This window comes from Arachis hypogaea, chromosome 13, assembly GCF_003086295.3.
Source record: "Arachis hypogaea cultivar Tifrunner chromosome 13, arahy.Tifrunner.gnm2.J5K5, whole genome shotgun sequence".
In the NCBI taxonomy this organism is placed as follows: domain Eukaryota; kingdom Viridiplantae; phylum Streptophyta; class Magnoliopsida; order Fabales; family Fabaceae; genus Arachis; species Arachis hypogaea.
Window position 1 is genome coordinate 88400460 of NC_092048.1, and position 18491 is coordinate 88418950.

An 18491-nucleotide genomic window follows, 5' to 3' on the forward strand; every position below is an offset into this window, starting at 1 on the left:
AGAGGCATGGGATAATTTACAAAGTAGCAACAGCTTACCATCCCCAAAGCAATGGGCAAGCAGAAGTCTCTAACAGAGAAATAAAACATATTCTGGAAAAGATAGTAAAGCCCCATAGGAAGGACTGGAGTGCTAGGCTACAAGATGCACTCTGGGCATATAGAACATCATACAAGACACCTATTGGGATGAGCCCCTTCCACTTGGTATACGGAAAGGCTTGCCACCTTCCAATGGAGGTGAAACACAAGGCTTTCTGGGGTGTGAGGGAGTGCAACATGAATCTTGAGAAAGCTGGTGCTGAAAGGAAGCTGCAACTAGCAGAACTGGAGAATCTTTGCCTAGAAGCATATGACAACTCCAGGAGGTACAAAGAAAAGATGAAGTCTGTCCATGACAAGCACATAAAAAGAAGAGAATTCAGACCAGGGGAGTTAGTTCTTCTTTATAACCCCAGACTGAGGCTTATGCCAGGTAAACTGAGATCAAGATGGGAAGGTCCATACATAGTAGAAAAAGCAGAGCCATACGGAGTTTTCCACCTGCGTCATCCTTCTAGCTCCAAATTTTTAAAGGTCAATGGACATCGCCTGAAGCTTTATCATGGTGAGAAGATGAAAACAAAGAACTAGAGGTTTTCCTCTTGGAAGACCCACCAACAGAAGCAGAATGAGCCTAACGAGCATCCAACTTAAGGACGTAAAAGCAAAGTGCTAGGTGGGAGACAACCCACCATGGTATGATCGTTCCGTTTCAGTCTTAGATTTATTTCACTTTATTTCTATTTTTATGGTGTTAATGACTCTTCTCATAATTTCTGCATAAAGCCTGCATTCACATTTGCATTAGCATTCTGCATATCTTAAAAAAAAAAAAAAAAAAAAAAAACACGCACACGACGCGTAAGCGTCGCTGACGCATCCGCGTCATATGTGCGTTCTGAAGAAAAGAAGATTGAACAGAAAGTCACGCGAAAGCGTAGCTGGAGGCGTGCCTTAGGCACAATCATGCCCACGCGACCGCGTCATTTTGGAAATGAGCCACCCACGCGTCCGCGTCACCCACGTGAACGCGTGCCCCTAAAAATCAACGTAAAAGAGGTGTATGGCAGCAAGTTATGATGGAACTGGGCTGAAATGATGCTGGAAGCACCAGCCCCATCACGCGACAGCGTGCCCCACGCGGCCGCATCGTCCTCAAAACATGGCCATTCACGCGATCGCGTCGACCATGCGATCGCGTCACCCTAAAATTTGGCAAAATGGGTTTTAAACAGAGAGTTGCACGAATGCATGGCTGCCCTCGCGCCATTCGCATAAATAAAGTCACGCGTCCGCGTCACATGACAAAAAAATCACACACCACGCGACCACGTAACGCACGCATCTGCGTCACATGCGGCGCACAGAATTTCCACATCAGCCAAAATATCTTATCTTTTCTTCCCCAAATCCTAATTTTTCTTTTCCCTTATTATTTCTTTCTTCCCCCTTCTTCCTTCTCTACTCATTCTCACTTTTTACTTTCTCCTCCCTTATTTTCATCATCCATTATCAAGGTTCTTTTCTTTCTTTCTTTACTTTTTACTTTTCCTTTATTATTTTTATTTATATTTTCTTTTTCTTTTTACTTTCATTATCTATATTTTCTTTTTCTTTCTTTTCCTTTTTATTCCTTTAATTGTTGTTAGCAATTTAACTAGCTGATTATTTTCTTTTATAATTTTTGCTTGTGAGTTATTGTGGAATTGTTTGACAATTATATATTACTTTTCATATGGGATTGCTTGCATGTTCTACTTTATATTTTCAATAACATATTCACCATGCATGCCAAGTGTTTGTGAAAAAGCCCGTATGGCACTGTGCATTATTTTAAATTATTCTATTCTACTACTTTAATGCCTGTTTTTCACAAAACCCCTTTTATATTTTATTAATTAATTATAATTGTCAATACAAACATATTATTAGTTTGAAAGCCTTGGTAATCTAACTTGGACATTGAATGCTTGATCTATGCTACTCATGCCTTTGCCAGCATGCCAATAAACATCTTGTATTTAATTGATATCACATGCACTTGCTATATCACCTTTGTTGAATGACGTGGCGGAAATTGGCGAGTCAAGAATTGTTATAAGATATGCGTTGCAAGTATAGTTCTTAACCAACCAGAAATCCGCTTATCAATTTAGAAGGGTGTCACAAAATTTAAAATTAAAATACTGGGAGTATGAATCCCAGGTCGTCTCCCAACGAGTTACAGAAAGGTGTGCTATTTTATTAATCAGATGTTTTCAAAATGGTTTGAATTGAATAACAGGAAATTAAATTAGATAATTTATGTAAATTAAATAAAAGCCTTGACTGGGAGTAGATTAGCTGGAAGCCCTATTCTTGTTGGAGTACTCTCAAGATTAATTGACAATTGAAGGTTGTCCTATTTATTTATCCCTTACTAGGTAAGGGAAAGTCAAACAAGTTGGAATGCTACTTCTATTCACAAGTTCCAACCCACTCAATTAAAAGGGATTGGTGTCAGTGACTAGAGGGCAATCCAACAATAAACCAAATTACAATTTTTCTTTTTGAGCATTCCAACTCAAGGGTTCCTTTCAATCAACTCCCCATCAAGTTAGGGAACTACTCGCTCATTGTGAATGTAGAATTCATAACATAGGAAAGGGAATTAAAGAAATACATGATAAATAGAAATCAAAGAAATCAATTAAAAATGAAAGTAATTCTTGTATTAATAAATTCTAAAATAATCCAATAGTAAAATTGAGTAAATTAAAGGACATGGAAGAGTAGAGCCAAGTAAAGAAAACGAACTAGAATGACGAAGTCTTGATGAGGTAATAACTCTTCTCAATATCCCAATGCAAAGAGCAATAGAAATAAAATCCTAAGAACTATGAATGTGTAGAGAGAAAACCTAGAGGAGGAGTAAAACTAGATCTAAAAACTAAATTTTTTGTAGAATGAATGTTGTTGTTGGTTTCTGCATGTTCTCTGGCTCTAGTCTGCTTTTCTGGGCCGAAAAATAGGTCAAAACAGGGCCCAAAATCGCCCCCAGCGAATTCTGCAGATTATGCAGATCGCGCACGTCACGTGATCGCGTCATTCATGCGACCACGTCATTCGGCGTTTTGCCCTGCCACGCGAGCGCGTCGTCTACGCCTCCGCGTCACTTGTGCTATTCCAATCCGCGCGGTTGCGTGAGCCATGCGGCCGCGTCACTGCGATTTCCTCTCTTTTGCGCGGTCGCGTGAGCCATGCGGCCGCGTCACTTCTCGCTGGTCATCTCCTCAATTTCTTGTATTCCTTCCATTTTTGCAAGCTTCCTTTCCAATCTCCAATTCATACATGCCCTATAGAGCCTGAAACACTTAACACACAGATCACGGCATCGAATGGAATAAAGTAGAATTAAAATACATAATTAAAAGTCTCTAGGAAGCAAGTTTTCAATCATGTAATAATTTTAGGAAGGAAATATAAATGCATGATAATCATATGAATAAGTGGGTAAGGATCATGATAAAACCACACAATTAAACACATTATAAACCATAAAATAGTGGTTTATCAACCTCCCCACACTTAAACATTAGCATGTCCTCATGCTTAGTTGAAGGAGATAAAATAAATGAGTAGGAACATGTAAAACTCATGCAATGCAATGCAACCTATATATGTGAATGCAACTATATGATTCTTGTCCACTTGATCAATAGTAAATAAGCTCTTCAAAATAATTACAAATCAAATTCCACTAATTCAATTCTTATACAGTAAGAACAGATAAAAATGCAAGAAGGTAGCTCATGAAAGCAGGGAACATAGAATTTTAAGCATTGAACCCTCACTGATGATATATGTACGCTCTAATCTCTCTAGTGTATAGGGCAATCACTCTATCCTTCTCTAATCATGCTCTCTAATTTTTGTTCTTCTCCTAACCAATCAACAACATTTAATATACCAATGCAAACATCATGAGGTCTTTTCAAGGTTGTAATGGGGCCAAGGTAATGGTAAGGATACATATGTGGCTAAGTAAGCTTATAGACTGAATCTTTAATTAACCCAAGTTTTAACATAACCTATATGTTCTATATAACTTTAGAATTCATACCTAGCTACCCAGAATTTTCCTTTCACATTCCATACTCGTGTATCAACTTTTTATTTTAATTTTATCATACATGCATTGATCTTTGAATTCTTAACTTAGCATTTGGGTAATTTTGTCCCCTTATTTATTTATTGAATATTTTTGGTTTTTCTTTTTTTTTTTTTACATAAACATAAAAATAAACATAGCTTATCAATGCACATAGATTTTTAATTCTTATAGTTTCACATGAGCAGGTATCCAAATTCCCATTGTATTATCATGACACATTCCCTTATTATCTTTTGTTCCCACAATTTCCCATACTTAATCAGCACACACAATTCTATCTTAAGCTAACCAAAGATTCAATTTGGGATATATAATTGTTTTTCCGCTTAAGGCTAGTAATGTGGTAAAATATAGAACAAATGGGATTTAAAGGCTCAAAGTGGCTAACAAAGGTAATTGAAAGGGTAGTTTAATTTGGATAAGTGAGTTTAAACAAATAATGGCCTCAATCATATGCAAGCATACAAATATAATAAACATTGGACATATAGGATGAAACAAAATATAGATTACAACCATAGAGAAGTAAACACACAAGAATAAAATAATTATGGTTAAATAATGTAACCATGCATAAAGGCTCAAATCTCACAGGTTGTGTGTTCTTTAGCTTAAAAATCATGTTCCAAATACAACTTCAAGCAAATTTAACATAAAATTTTTAATTAAAGTTAGTGAAATTTTGTTCCAAAAATAGGGTCTTAAAGGAAAACTTGTTGTCTTTTCAATCAAGTAGAATATGCATGCAACTAACCTATTACTATGAAATTTATCCTATTCTACAAAAGAAAAACTAACTAAATATCCTAATTTATTGGTGTTTAGGGAAGAGAAATTACCTCCGGAAGTCAGGTACTGACCGACCTCCCCACACTTAAGGCTTTGCACCGTCCTCGGTGCCATCTGTCAGGAACAAAAGGTGGGCTGGTAGCAGTATCTCCACAATCGGGACCATCATGGCTTCCTATGCTGGAAAAGAAAGTGGAGTCCGGGGTGTCTGAGTCCTTGAATTTTCCCATAATCAGCTCCTTGAGATATGTGAATCAGCGCTTGTTACGGCGCTCTCTCATCTTAGCTTTGTGTTCCTGTCGATCCAACCTCTCGAGTATCTGATGGAGCAGTTGGTCTGTTGTAGGTGCTTGTGGTGTTGAAGAAGGAATATTTTCAACCGGTTCAGTAGGATGGCTTGTGGCGGCTGGTGGAGGTCTGATGTATTTCCCGTTAGGGACATACTGATCATCCCGTGGGAGCATGGCTTTGGTGTCCCCAGCTCTGTAGGAAATTTCGGCTGCTGAGACAAGATCTGAGACTAAGACGGGAAAAGGTAAGTTGTCCGCAATTTGCACGTGTCCCATGGCATTCCGGATGTGTCATGGTAGGTTCAGAGGTTGGTCTGTAAGGATGCACCATAGTAGAACGGCCATGTCCGCAGTGAAAGAGGACTCGTGAGTGCTCGGAAAGACGTAATGGGACATGATCTGTTCCCATACGCGAGCCTCCAAGGTAAGTGCTGAAGCCGATATTCCCTTAGGGCGGGTACGATGGTATCCGTAGATCCAACGGCTGCCAGGTAGTGCAATAACTCTGAGAACGGCGTCCCAGTCAAATTGGTACATCTGGCGCTTGAGTGCGGCTTCTTGAAAGGCGTCCAATCCTTCTGGAACAGGGGGAAGACCTAGAGCTTTTTGAATGGCCTCTTCTGTAATGGGGACTTGCTTCTAACGGACAAAGACAGACTGCAGGGTTGGCAGGTGGAAGTTGGAGTAGAACTCGACTACCCAAGAAAGATTGACCTGCCTTGGCTGTCTCTGTAGGAAACCCCATTGTCTTTGTGCAATTTGCGGCTCAACAAAGGTAGCAATATGGTTTGGGAGGAGAAGAAGGTATTCGTTGTTGTAATTCCTTTCTGCCAGGATGGGGAACATCTGCTCACAGTAGCGATTGGAAAATCGCGCAGTGTCCTTTGCTGGGAAGGCTTTTTCTTTATCATCAACCTTTATAATCCTCTTAGTTCTTTTTGTTGAGGGTTTAACCGCAGTTGAAGAGGGCTCTGCCACTAATGCTCTTTTTGTTCCTCTTCTTACTGGTGGTTTGGGAGTAGCTTTCTCTTTTCCTTTCTTGGTGGCCATTCTGAAAAGGGAAAAAAAGAAAGTAACGTAAATTCAAAGAGAAAGAGCAAGGAAGAGGGTTGTATAAGTGATAAACAAAGCACGGTAAAGAGGATGTTGTTAACACATGGTCATGACTACATGTGAAAAGTTCATCAATGGAAATATAGCAAGTGCATTAGAGGATAATTAAATGCAAGGGGTTTATTGGCATGCAGGCAAAGGCATGAGTAGCATAGATCAAGCATTTAATTAGTTGAATGTGTTATCACTCGTAACAAACTAGCCATTACGTTTGTATTGAAAATTAAATTCAATTAATACAATAGTAAAGGGGATTTGTGAAAAGCAAGCATTGAATAGTAGAATAGAATAATGTAGAAAAATGCATGATGCCATATGGGCTTTTTCACAAACACAAAGCATGCATGGTAAATAAGGTATAAAAAGTATTAAAGTGAACATGCAAGCAACCCTTTAAAAAGGTATCTAATTGCCAAACAATTTTACAACAATCCACAAGCATATAATGAGGAATAATGACTTAAATAAATTTCCAACACCAAGTAAAAAGGAAAAAGAAAGAAAAAGAAAATATGGATAATGAAAGTAAAAAGAAAAGAAAAGAAGATAACATATAAAAATAAGGAGAATAATAGAAAAGTAAGGGGGAAAGAAGAAAAGAAAACTTTGTTAATGGGGGTGAGAGAGAGAGAGAGTAGAAAGTGATAAAGAAGGAAGAAGGAAGAAGGAAGAAGTAAGGAGGGAAAAAAGAAAATAGGATTTGAGGAAAAGAAAGATAAGATAATTGGCAAATCAGGGAAGCTGTGCGACGCAAGCGACGCGGTCGCGTGGGCACGCGGTCGTGCGACTTGCACTTATACTAATTGACGCGGTCGCGTCGGTCATGCGGTCGCGTGACCCGTTTTATGCTACTGGCGCGAGGGCAGCCTCGCACTTGCACAACTCTCTGTTCAAACTCTTATTGCGCCAAATGTTGGGTGACGCGATCGCGTGGGGCATGCGATCGCGTGAGTGGCCATTAGAAGGATATGACGCGGACGCGTGAGCCATGCGTCCGTGTGGGAAGAATTGTGCGTTCAGCGCCAATCCAGCACCACTCTAGCACAACTCTCGGTCGTGCACCCTTTTCACGTCGAATTCCAGGGCACGCGGCCGCGTGAGTGACACGGTCGCGTGGGAGGCCAATGTTTCCGCCCGACGCGAACGCGTCAACGACGCGGTCGCGTGGGACGATTTGTGCCACGAGCACGCCTCCAGCCACTCTTTCGCGTGACTCTCTGTTCGTTTTATTATTTTCTCCAATCACCTGCGACGCAAACGCGTCAATGATGCGGTCGCGTCGCGTGAATTTTTTTTTTTTTTAAATAAAAGTATGTAAATGCAGATGCACGAAATGTACTAAGAAAGAGAAGAGTTATTGAATAGGAAAACTAAGAATAAAGAAAAGAACGATCATACCATGGTGGGTTGTCTCCCACCTAGCACTTTGCTTTAACGTCCTTAAGTTGGACGCTCCACTAGCTCAGTCTTCGGCTATGTGGGGATCTTTCAAGAGGAAGATCTCGAGCTCCTTGTTTTTCTTCATCCTCTTTCCATGGTACAGCTTTAAACGTTGTCCATTAACTTTGATAAGTTCAGAGCTTGAAGGATGACTTAGGTGAAAAACTTCGTACGGTTCGGCCTTCTCTACTTTGTATGGACCTTCCCATCTTAATCTCAACTTGCCTAGCATGAGCCTCAGTTGAGATTTGTAAAGGAGGACAAGATCCCCAAGTTGGAACTCTTTTCTCTTGATGTGCTGATCATGTACAGCCTTCATCTTCTCCTTGTATAGTCTTGAGTTCTCATAAGCTTCTAGGCGAAGGCTTTCCAGTTCTTGCAGTTGCAACTTCCTTTCAGTTCTGGCTTTCTCAATTCCCATGTTGCACTCCTTTACTGTCCAAAAGGCTTTGTGCTCTACTTCAACAGGGAGATGACAAGCTTTTCCATAAACTAAGCGGAAAGGACTCATCCCAATGGGTGTTTTGTATGCTGTTCTGTATGCCCAGAGTGCATCTTGTAGCCTGATGCTCCAGTCTCTTCTATGAGGTTTGACTATCTTCTGCAAGATACGCTTTATCTTTCTGTTTGACACCTCGGCTTGCCCATTAGTCTGAGGATGGTAGGCTATTGCAACCTTATGAATTATCCCATGCTTCTTCATTAATCATGTTAGTCTCCTGTTACAAAAATAGGTGCCTTGATCGCTCACGATTGCTCGTGGTGATCCAAAGCGGCAAATAATGTGGTTTCTCACAAAGGAAACAACAGTGTTAGCATCATCAGTGCGGGTAGGAATTGCTTCCACCCATTTGAAAACGTAATCCACAGCTAACAATATATAAAAATAACCATTAGAATTTGGAAATGGACCCATGAAGTCAATGCCCCAAACATAAAAAATTTCACAGAAAAGCATAATTTGTTGAGGCATCTCATCCCTCTTGGATATATTACCAAATTTTTGGCATGGGAAACAAGATCTACAAAATTCAGCAGCGTCTCTAAAAAGAGTAGGCCACCAGAATCCACAGTCCAAGATTTTTCTAGCTGTTCTTTGAGGGCCAAAATGTCCTCCACTCTCAGATGAGTGACAGGCCTCTAAGATGGACCGGAATTCTGATTGAGGCACACATCGTCTAATTACCTGGTCAGCGCCACATCTCCATAAATATGGGTCATCCCATATATAATATTTAGACTCGCTTTTCAGCTTGTCTCTTTGATGCTTAGAAAAGTTTGGAGGAAAGGTGCGGCTAACTAGATAATTAGCTACAGGTGCATACCAAGGGACTACCTCAGATACTGCTTGCAGGTTATCAAATGGAAAATTATCAGCTATAGGAGTGGGGTCATCTGTAATGTGCTCAAGGCGACTTAAGTGGTCTGCCACTAAATTCTGGTTACCACTCCTATCCTTAATTTCCAAATCAAATTCTTGTAATAGCAGTATCCAACGTATAAGCCTCGGTTTGGACTCCTTTTTAGCTAATAGATACTTTAGAGCTACGTGGTCTGAGTACACTACTACCTTCGTACCAAGTAAAGAGGATCGGAATTTATCCAGACCAAAAATAATAGCAAGAAGCTCTTTCTCAGTAGTAGTGTAATTGGACTGAGCGGCACCTAAAGTTTTAGACGCATAAGCAATAACAAAGGGGTCCTTACCTTCACGCTGAGCCAGTGCTGCTTTTACTGCATGGTTGGAGGCGTCGCACATTATTTCAAATGGCTAGCTCCAGTCTGGTCCTCTGACAATTGGAGCTTGAGTCAGGGTGGTCTTCAGCTTATCAAACGCTTGTTTGCAATCCTCACTGAACTCGAACTCAATATCCTTCTACAGTAGTCTGGATAAGGAAAGTGCTACCTTACTGAAGTCCTTAATGAATCTCCTGTAAAAACCTGCATGGCCAAGGAATGAACGGACTTCCCTCACAGAGGAGGGGTAAGGTAAACTAGAAATAACACCCACCTTTGCTGGATCTACAGAAATGCCAGTATTAGACACAACATGTCCTAGTACAATACCTTGTTTTACCATAAAGTGACATTTTTCAAAATTTAATACAAGGTTTGTACTGACACATCTATCTAAAACTCTAGATAATCCATCTAAGCAAAGGCTAAAGGAATCGCCATATACACTAAAATCATCCATAAAAACTTCCATACAGTCCTCAATAAGATCAGAGAAAAGACTCATCATGCACCTTTGGAAGGTAGCTGGTGCATTGCACAAGCCGAAGGGCATTCTCTTGTAAGCATAAGTCCCAAAAGGACATGTAAAAGTGTTCTTTTTCCTGATCCTCAGGAGCTATATGAATCTAGAAATAACCTGTGTAACCATCTAAAAAATAATAATGTGATTTACCTGACAGGCGGTCCAGCATTTGATCAATGAATGGAAGAGGATAGTGATCCTTACGAGTGGCCTGGTTGAGGCATCTGTAGTCAATGCAGACCCTCCAGGCGTTCTGAACTCTGGTTTCCATGAGATTTCCATGCTCATTCTTCACTGTAGTGATTCCAGACTTCTTGGGCACCACTTGTACTGGGCTTACCCATTCACTGTTTGAAATGGGGCAGATGATATCTGCCTCCAGTAGTTTGGTCACTTCCTTCTTGACAACCTCTAAGATAGTGGGGTTCAATCTTCTTTGGGGTTGACGGACAGGTCTTGCTCCCTCTTCTAAAAATATCCTATGCTCACAGACTTAAGGGTTGATGCCTACTATGTCTGCCAAACTCCAACTAATTGCCTTGTTGTGCCTCCTCAGCACACTAAGTAACTGCTCTTCCTGTTGAGAAGTGAGTTCCCTTGTAATGATAACTGGAAACTTCTGCTCGCCTTCAAGGTAAGCATATTTGAGGTGTGGAGGAAGGGGTTTTAATTCTAACTTCTGATTATGGTCAGGCTCTGGGTTGTCTGGAGCTTGTAGCAATGGTAAAGCACTGTCATTGTCCTCTGAGAATGTCCCCACACTTGGACCTTGTCCTATGTACTTCTCTTCAAATTCCTCCTGGTGAACTTCAGCCACGGTTTCATCTATGATGTCACACTGGAGGATAGAATGATCCTCTGGAGGATGCTTCATAACTCCATTCAGATTGAAGATTACTACTCGGCCATCTATTTCAAAAGAGTATGTTCCTGAAAAAGCATCTAATTTGAACTTCGAGGTCTTCAGGAATGGTCTTCCGAGTAGGATTGATGATGGCTTCTCTGAGTCATTTTGGGGCATCTCCAAGATATAAAAATCAATGGGAAATGTAAGCCCCTTAATGCCCACTAATACATCTTCAACAACTCCAGCCACTGTAATAATGGTTTTATCTGCTAACATAAAACGAGCTGCCGACCTTTTTAAGGGAGGGAGCCTCAAAATATCATATATAGACAAAGGCATTATACTCACACATACTCCTAAATCACACATGCAGTCAGAAAATTCTACACCACCAATAGTACAATTAACCATACATGGACCTGGGTCACTACACTTTTCAGGTAAACCTCCCATTAAAGCAGATATGGAACTACCTAAAGGAATAGTTTCTAATTCATTAATTTTGTCTTTATGTATACATAAATCTTTTAGAAACTTTGCATATTTAGGTACCTGTTGAATAACATCAAAAAGAGGAACAGTTACCTCAACTTTTTTAAATATCTCTACCATTTTGGGATCAGGTACCAACTGCTTCCTGGGCTTCCTTGCAAGTTGTGGAAATGGAATGGGAGTGGTGTCTTCTGTAGTGTCTGCGCCTTTGGTGCTTCCTCCTGTGGTTGAACTTCTTCTTTTTCAGCCATGTCCTGTATGTCCTCTTCCTCTTCAACATCTTCTATTTCTACTACCTCTTCAGCTGAGGCGTGTTCTGGTGGGCTTGGCTCCTCCTGATTCCTCTCCTACAGTGTGGTTCTGGACCTTAGGTTGATGGCATTAATGCCACCCTTTGGATTGGGTAATGGTTGAGAGGGGATTCCACTGGAGCTCAAAGGCTGGTTATTAGAGTTATTCACTGATACAATCTGTGAGACAAGAGCTTGCAAAGTAGAGTTCAGACCATTTAGTGTAGCATAAAGGTTATTTTCCATGGTCTGTTGTCTCCGATCAATAGATTGTAGTAAGTCATCATTAGAAGATGAAGAAGGATAAGTAATTTGAGAGGTCTGCTGTTGGGTATTCTGTGGTCCTTGGGATTGCCTCAGGTGAGGTGCTCTATAAGGCTGGTTCTGGTTCTGCTGCCTATTGTTGTTATTATTCCACCTCTGATTTCTATGATTGTCTCTGCCTCCTCTATTGTTGTTGTCCCTCCAATTCTGGTTAGAATTGTCCTGCCATCCATGGCTGTAATTGCCACCCTGATTGTACCCTTAGTTAGGACGGTTATAGAAGTTATGAGTGGCTACCACGGTGTTGTCTTCCTGCTGGAGCTGCGGACATTCATCAGTATAATGGCTATAATCAGCATAAACTCCGCAAACTCTCTGTGGAACTAACTGTTGGCTTTGCTGTGGTGGAGAAGGTTGAGCTTGTTGAACTTGTTGTTGATTCAGTTGCATCTGCTTTAGAAAGTTGGTCATTTCACAGATACTCTGAGTTAGAGCAGCAGTCTCTCTACTAGAGGATACTTCTGCAACGGCTTTTGAACGGCTTTGTTTCTGCCTGTGATTCCGAGTAGATTCAGCTAAGTCGCTTATCAATTGCCATGCCTCATCAGTGGTCTTGTACTTTTTCATAGACCCATTGCTAGCACTTTCCAATGTGGTCTTATCTTGGGGCCTCATGCCCTGTGTGACGTAACCGAGTAACACTATCTTGTCAATCATATGGTGGGGGCATGCTTTCAGAAGATTATTGAAGTGCTCCCAGTATTCATAGAGAGTCTCGGATTCGTCCTGAACAATCATGGAAATGTCTTTCCTCAGTTTATCAGTAACTTCAGCTGGAAAGAACTTTTCCAAAAATTCTCTTCTAAGTGTATCCCAGTCGGATACAGTTGTTGCGGGTTGAGTGTAGTACCACTCTCTTGCCTTTCCCTCAAGAGAAAACGGGAAAGCTTTCAACAAAATTGAAGTTTCATCTGCACCATCACGCCTGACAGTAGAACAGGCTGCTTGAAAATCTCTCAGGTGCTTGATAGGCTCTTGAGCAGGTAAGCCATGAAACTTGGGCATCAAATTGAGCAGTGCAGTCTTTATTTCAAAGTCTGTAGCCACCGTTGGGTGATGCGCTTGAAACGGTTGCATTGTAAATCAGGGGCTCCAGCCTCCTGGATAGTAACTCTCCTAGGTGCTGCCATGTCACCTACACGTAAATCAACCGAATCAGTAGAACGGGGGCTGGTTTCTTCCTCAAATGACGTTTCAGATCCGCCCTCAGAGAGGACTAACCGACGCCGAGCTTGCCTTATTCGTGAAATAGTTCTTTCAATCTCATGATTGAATACTGGCAAGCTTGGATCAGGAAGTGAACGCGTCATCTAACGAAAGAAACATGCAGCTCATAGTAACAAAATAAAATAAAATGCAAATAAATAAATTCCAATCAATAACTTAGCACTCTATTGCAACTCCCCGGCAACGACACCAAAAATTGACGTGGCAGAAATTGGCGAGTCAAGAATTGTTATAAGATATGTGTTGCAAGTATAGTTCTTAACCAACCAGAAATCCGCTTATCAATTTAGAAGGGTGTCACAAAATTTAAAATTAAAATACTGAGAGTATGAATCCCAGGTCGTCTCCCAACGAGTTGCAGAAAGGTGTGCTATTTTATTAATCAGATGTTTTCAAAATGGTTTGAATTGAATAACAGGAAATTAAATTAGATAATTTATGTAAAATAAATAAAAGCCTTGACTGGGAGTAGATTAGCTGGAAGCCCTATTCTTGTTGGAGTACTCTCAAGATTAATTGACAATTGAAGGTTGTCCTGTTTAGTTATCCCTTACTAGGTAAGAGAAAGTCAAACAAGTTGGAATGCTACTTCTATTCACAAGTTCCAACCCACTCAATTAAAAGGGATTGGTGTCAGTGACTAGAGGGCAATCCAACAATAAACCAAATTACAATTTTTCTTTTTGAGCATTCCAACTCAAGGGTTCCTTTCAATCAACTCCCCATCAAGTTAGGGAACTACTCACTCATTGTGAATGTAGAATTCATAACATAGGAAAGGGAATTAAAGAAAGACATGATAAATAGAAATCAAAGAAATCAATTAAAAATGAAAGTAATTCTTGTATTAATAAATTCTAAAATAATCCAATAGTAAAATTGAGTAAATTAAAGGACATGGAAGAGTGGAGCCAAGTAAAGAAAATGAACTAGAATGACGAAGTCTTGATGAGGTAATAACTCTTCTCAATATCCCAATGCAAAGAGTAATAGAAATAAAATCCTAAGAACTATGAATGTGTAGAGAGAAAACCTAGAGGAGGAGTAAAACTAGATCTAAAAACTAAAATTTTTGTAGAATGAATGTTGTTGTTGGTTTCTGCATGTTCTCTGGCTCTAGTCTGCTTTTCTGGGCTGAAAACTAGGTCAAAACAGGGCCCAAAATCGCCCCCAGCGAATTCTGCAGATTATGCAGATCGCGCACGTCATGCGATCGCGTCATTCATGCGGCCGCGTCATTCGGCATTTTGCCCTGCCACGCGAGCGCGTCGTCCACGCCTCCACGTCACTTGTGCTATTCCAATCCGCGCGGTTGCGTGAGCCATGCGGCCGCGTCACTTCTCGCTGGTCATCTTCTCAATTTCTTGTGTTCCTTTCATTTTTGTAAGCTTTCTTTCCAATCTCCAATTCATTCATGCCCTATAGATCCTGAAACACTTAACACACAGATCACGTCATCGAATGGAATAAAGTAGAATTAAAATACATAATTAAAAGTCTCTAGGAAGTAAGTTTTCAATCATGTAATAATTTTAGGAAGGAAATATAAATGCATGCTAATCATATGAATAAGTGGGTAAAGATCATGATAAAACCACACAATTAAACACATTATAAGCCATAAAATAATGGTTTATCAATGAACTTTTCACATGTAGTCTAGACCATGTGTTAACGACATCTTTCTTTACCGTGCATTGATTATCACCCTTAATATTCGCTCTCTTGCTCAAACCCTTAGCTTTACTTTCTCTTCCCTTTTTCAGGATGGCCACCAAGAAAGGCAAAGAGAAAGCTACTCCCACACCACTAGCAAGGAAAGGAACAAAAAGAACATTAATGGCAGAACCATCTTCGACAGTGGTGAAACCATCAACAAAAAGAATCAAAAGGATCATCAAGGTCAATGAAAAAGAGAAAGCCTTCTCAGCAAAGGACACTGTGCAGTTTACTAACCACTACTGTGAACAGATGTTCCCCATCCTGGCAGCAAGGAACTATAACAATGAGCACCTTCTCATCCTCCCAACCCACATTGCAGACATTGTTGAGCCCCGTATTGAGTGAAGACAATGGGAATTCCTACGGAGATAGCCACGGCAGGTTAATCTATCATGGGTAGTAGAGTTCTACTCAAATTTTCACATGCCAACCATGCAGTCTGTCTATGTCCGTCAAAAGCAAGTCCCTATAACAGAAGAAGCCATTCAACGAGCTTTAGATCTTCCCCCTGCTCCAGAAGGATTGGACGCATTTCAAGAAGCCTCACTCAAGCGCCAGACATACCAATTTGACTGGGACGCCGTTCTCAGAGTTATCGCACAACCTGGCAGTAGATGGATCTACGGATACCATCGTTCCCGACCTAAGGGCATCTTGGCTTCAGCACTTACTTTGGAAGCTCGAGTATGGGCACAGATCATGTCCCATTACGTCTTTCCAAGCACTCACGAGTCCTCTTTTACTGCAGACATGGCTGTTTTACTCTGGTGTATCCTTACAGACCAGCACCTCAATTTACCAAGACACATTCGGCATGCTCTGAGACACGTACAGATTGCGGGCAACTTACCTTTCCCCACCTTAGTTTCAGATCTCGTCTCAGTAGCCGAAGTCTCCTACAGAGCTGGGGACACCAAGGCCATGATCCCACGAGATGATCAATACGTCCCTAACAGGAAGTATATCAGACCTCCGGCAGCAACTATCAACCGGAGCACAGAACCAGCAAAAGATATTCCTTCTTCTTCCATACCACAAGCACCTTCAACAAACCAACTACTCCACAAGATCCTTGAGAAGCTAGACCAGCTTGAACGAAAAGGAAAGCAAAGAGAGCGCCGTAACAAGCGCAGATTTACATACCTCAAGGAGCTACTTGTTGGTAACCAACCACCTAAAGATGACCCAGACACCCCGGACTCCACTTCATTTACCAGCACAAGGAGCCATGACGGCCCCGATGGTGGAGATGCTGCTACCAGCCCCCCTTTGTTCCTGACAGATGGCACCAAGGACGGTGCAAAGCTTTAAGTGTGGGATGGTCGGTCAGTACCTGACTTCCAAAGGTAATTTATTCTCCTTTAAACACCAATAATATAGGATATTTAGTTAATTTTTCTTTTGTTTAGGATAGGATAAATTGCATAGAAATAATTAGTTGCATGCATGTTCTACTTGATTGAAGAAAAAAATAATAAGTTTCTTTTTAAGACCCTATTTTTGAAAAATTTCAATAATTTAAAATAAATATTTTGTGTTAAATTTGTTTGAAGTTGTATTTGGAACATAGTTTAAAAAGCTAAGAACACACAACCCGTGAGATTTTGAGCCTAATTACATGGTTACACTATTTAACCATAAATATTTTATTCTTGTGTGTTTACTTCTTTATGATTGTAATCTTTATTTTGTTTCATCCTATATGTCCAATGTTTAATGTATTTATATGCATGCATATGATTGAGGCCATTAATTATTTAGCTCACTTATCCCAAATAAGCCTACCCTTTTAATCATCCTTGTCAACCACTTTGAGCCTTTTAATCACATTTGTTCTATATTTTACCACATTACTAGCCTTAAGCAGAAAAATAATTAAATATCCTAATTGAATATTTGGTTAGCTTAAGATAGAAATTGTGTGTTAATTAAGCATGGAAAAATTGTGAGAACATGGGTTAATAAAGGAATATGTTATGTTCTTACCTTAATAAAATAATGGAAATTTGGGTACCTACTCATGTGAAACTACGAAAAAAAAAAATTAAAAATCCATGTGCATTGATAAGCTATGTTTATTTTCATATTAAAAAAAAATTGTAATTAAGTAAATAAATAAGAGGACAAAATTACCCCAATTCTAAGTTAAGTTAAGTTCAAAGATCAATGAATATGTGATAAAAATTTAAGGAAAAGTTAATACATGAGTATATAATGCAAAAGTGAAAATTATGGATAGCTAGGCATGATTATAGAGTTATATAGAGTGTATGTATGCTAGATAAGTGCTTAGGTTAGTCAAATATTCAATTTATAGCTCACTTAGCCATATGTATACCCTTACCCTTACCTTAGCCATATTACAACCTTGAAAAAGACCTCATGATGTTGCGTTGGTACATTAAATATTGTTGATTGGTTAGGTAAAAAATAAAGTTTAGAAAGTATGATTAGAGAAGAGTAGAGTGATTACCCTATACACTTGAGAGACTAAAGTGCATATACACCATCAGTGAGGGTTCAGTGCTTGATTCTATGTTCCCTACTTTCATGAGCTGTCTTATTACAATGTTACCTATTTTTACTATATAATTTGAATTAGTGAAATCTAATTTATATTTGTCTTGAAAAGCGTGTTTCCTTTTTAACCAAGTAGACAAGAATCATATAGTTGCATCCATATATATAGGTTGCATTGCATTGCATGAGTTTTACATTTCCCTACTCATTTATTTTATCTCCTTAAACTAAGCATGAGGACATGCTAATGTTTAAGTGTGGGGAGGTTGATAAACCATTATTTTATGATTTATATTGTGTTTAATTGAATAATTTTATCAAGTCTTTACCCACTTATTCATATGATTAGCATGATATTACAATTCCTTCCCAAAATTATTCCATGGTTGAAAACTTGCTTCCTAGAGATCTTTTAATTATGTATTTTAACTCTCCTTTATCCCATTCGATGCCATGATCCGTGTGTTAAGTGTTTCAGGCTTCATAAGGCAAGAATGGCTTAGAGAATGGAGAGGAAGCTTGCAAAAATGGAAGGAACACAAGAAACCAAGGAGATAACCAGCGAACAATGACGCAAGCGCATGGCTCACGCGAGCGCGCGAAAAGAAGAAATTACAGCGACACGAACGCGTGCCAGACGCAAACGCGTGGATTGAAGTCTGCACGAATGATGTGGATGACGCGAACGCATGACAAGGAAAATCGCTGAATGACGCGAACGCGTGGATGACGCGTACGCGTGACCTGCACGATCTGCAAAAATAACAGAATACGCTGGGGGCAATTTCGGGCCGCGTTTTGACCTAGTTTTTGGCCCAGGAACACATACTAAAGCTAGGGAACATGCAGAAACTCAACACGCATACACACACATTCAGATACATGGAGATTAGGATTACTCTTAGTTTTAGATCTGAATCTAGATTAGCTTTACATTAGTAGTTTATGCTTTTGCTTTGGATTTTTGGATGCTGAAGAATCAT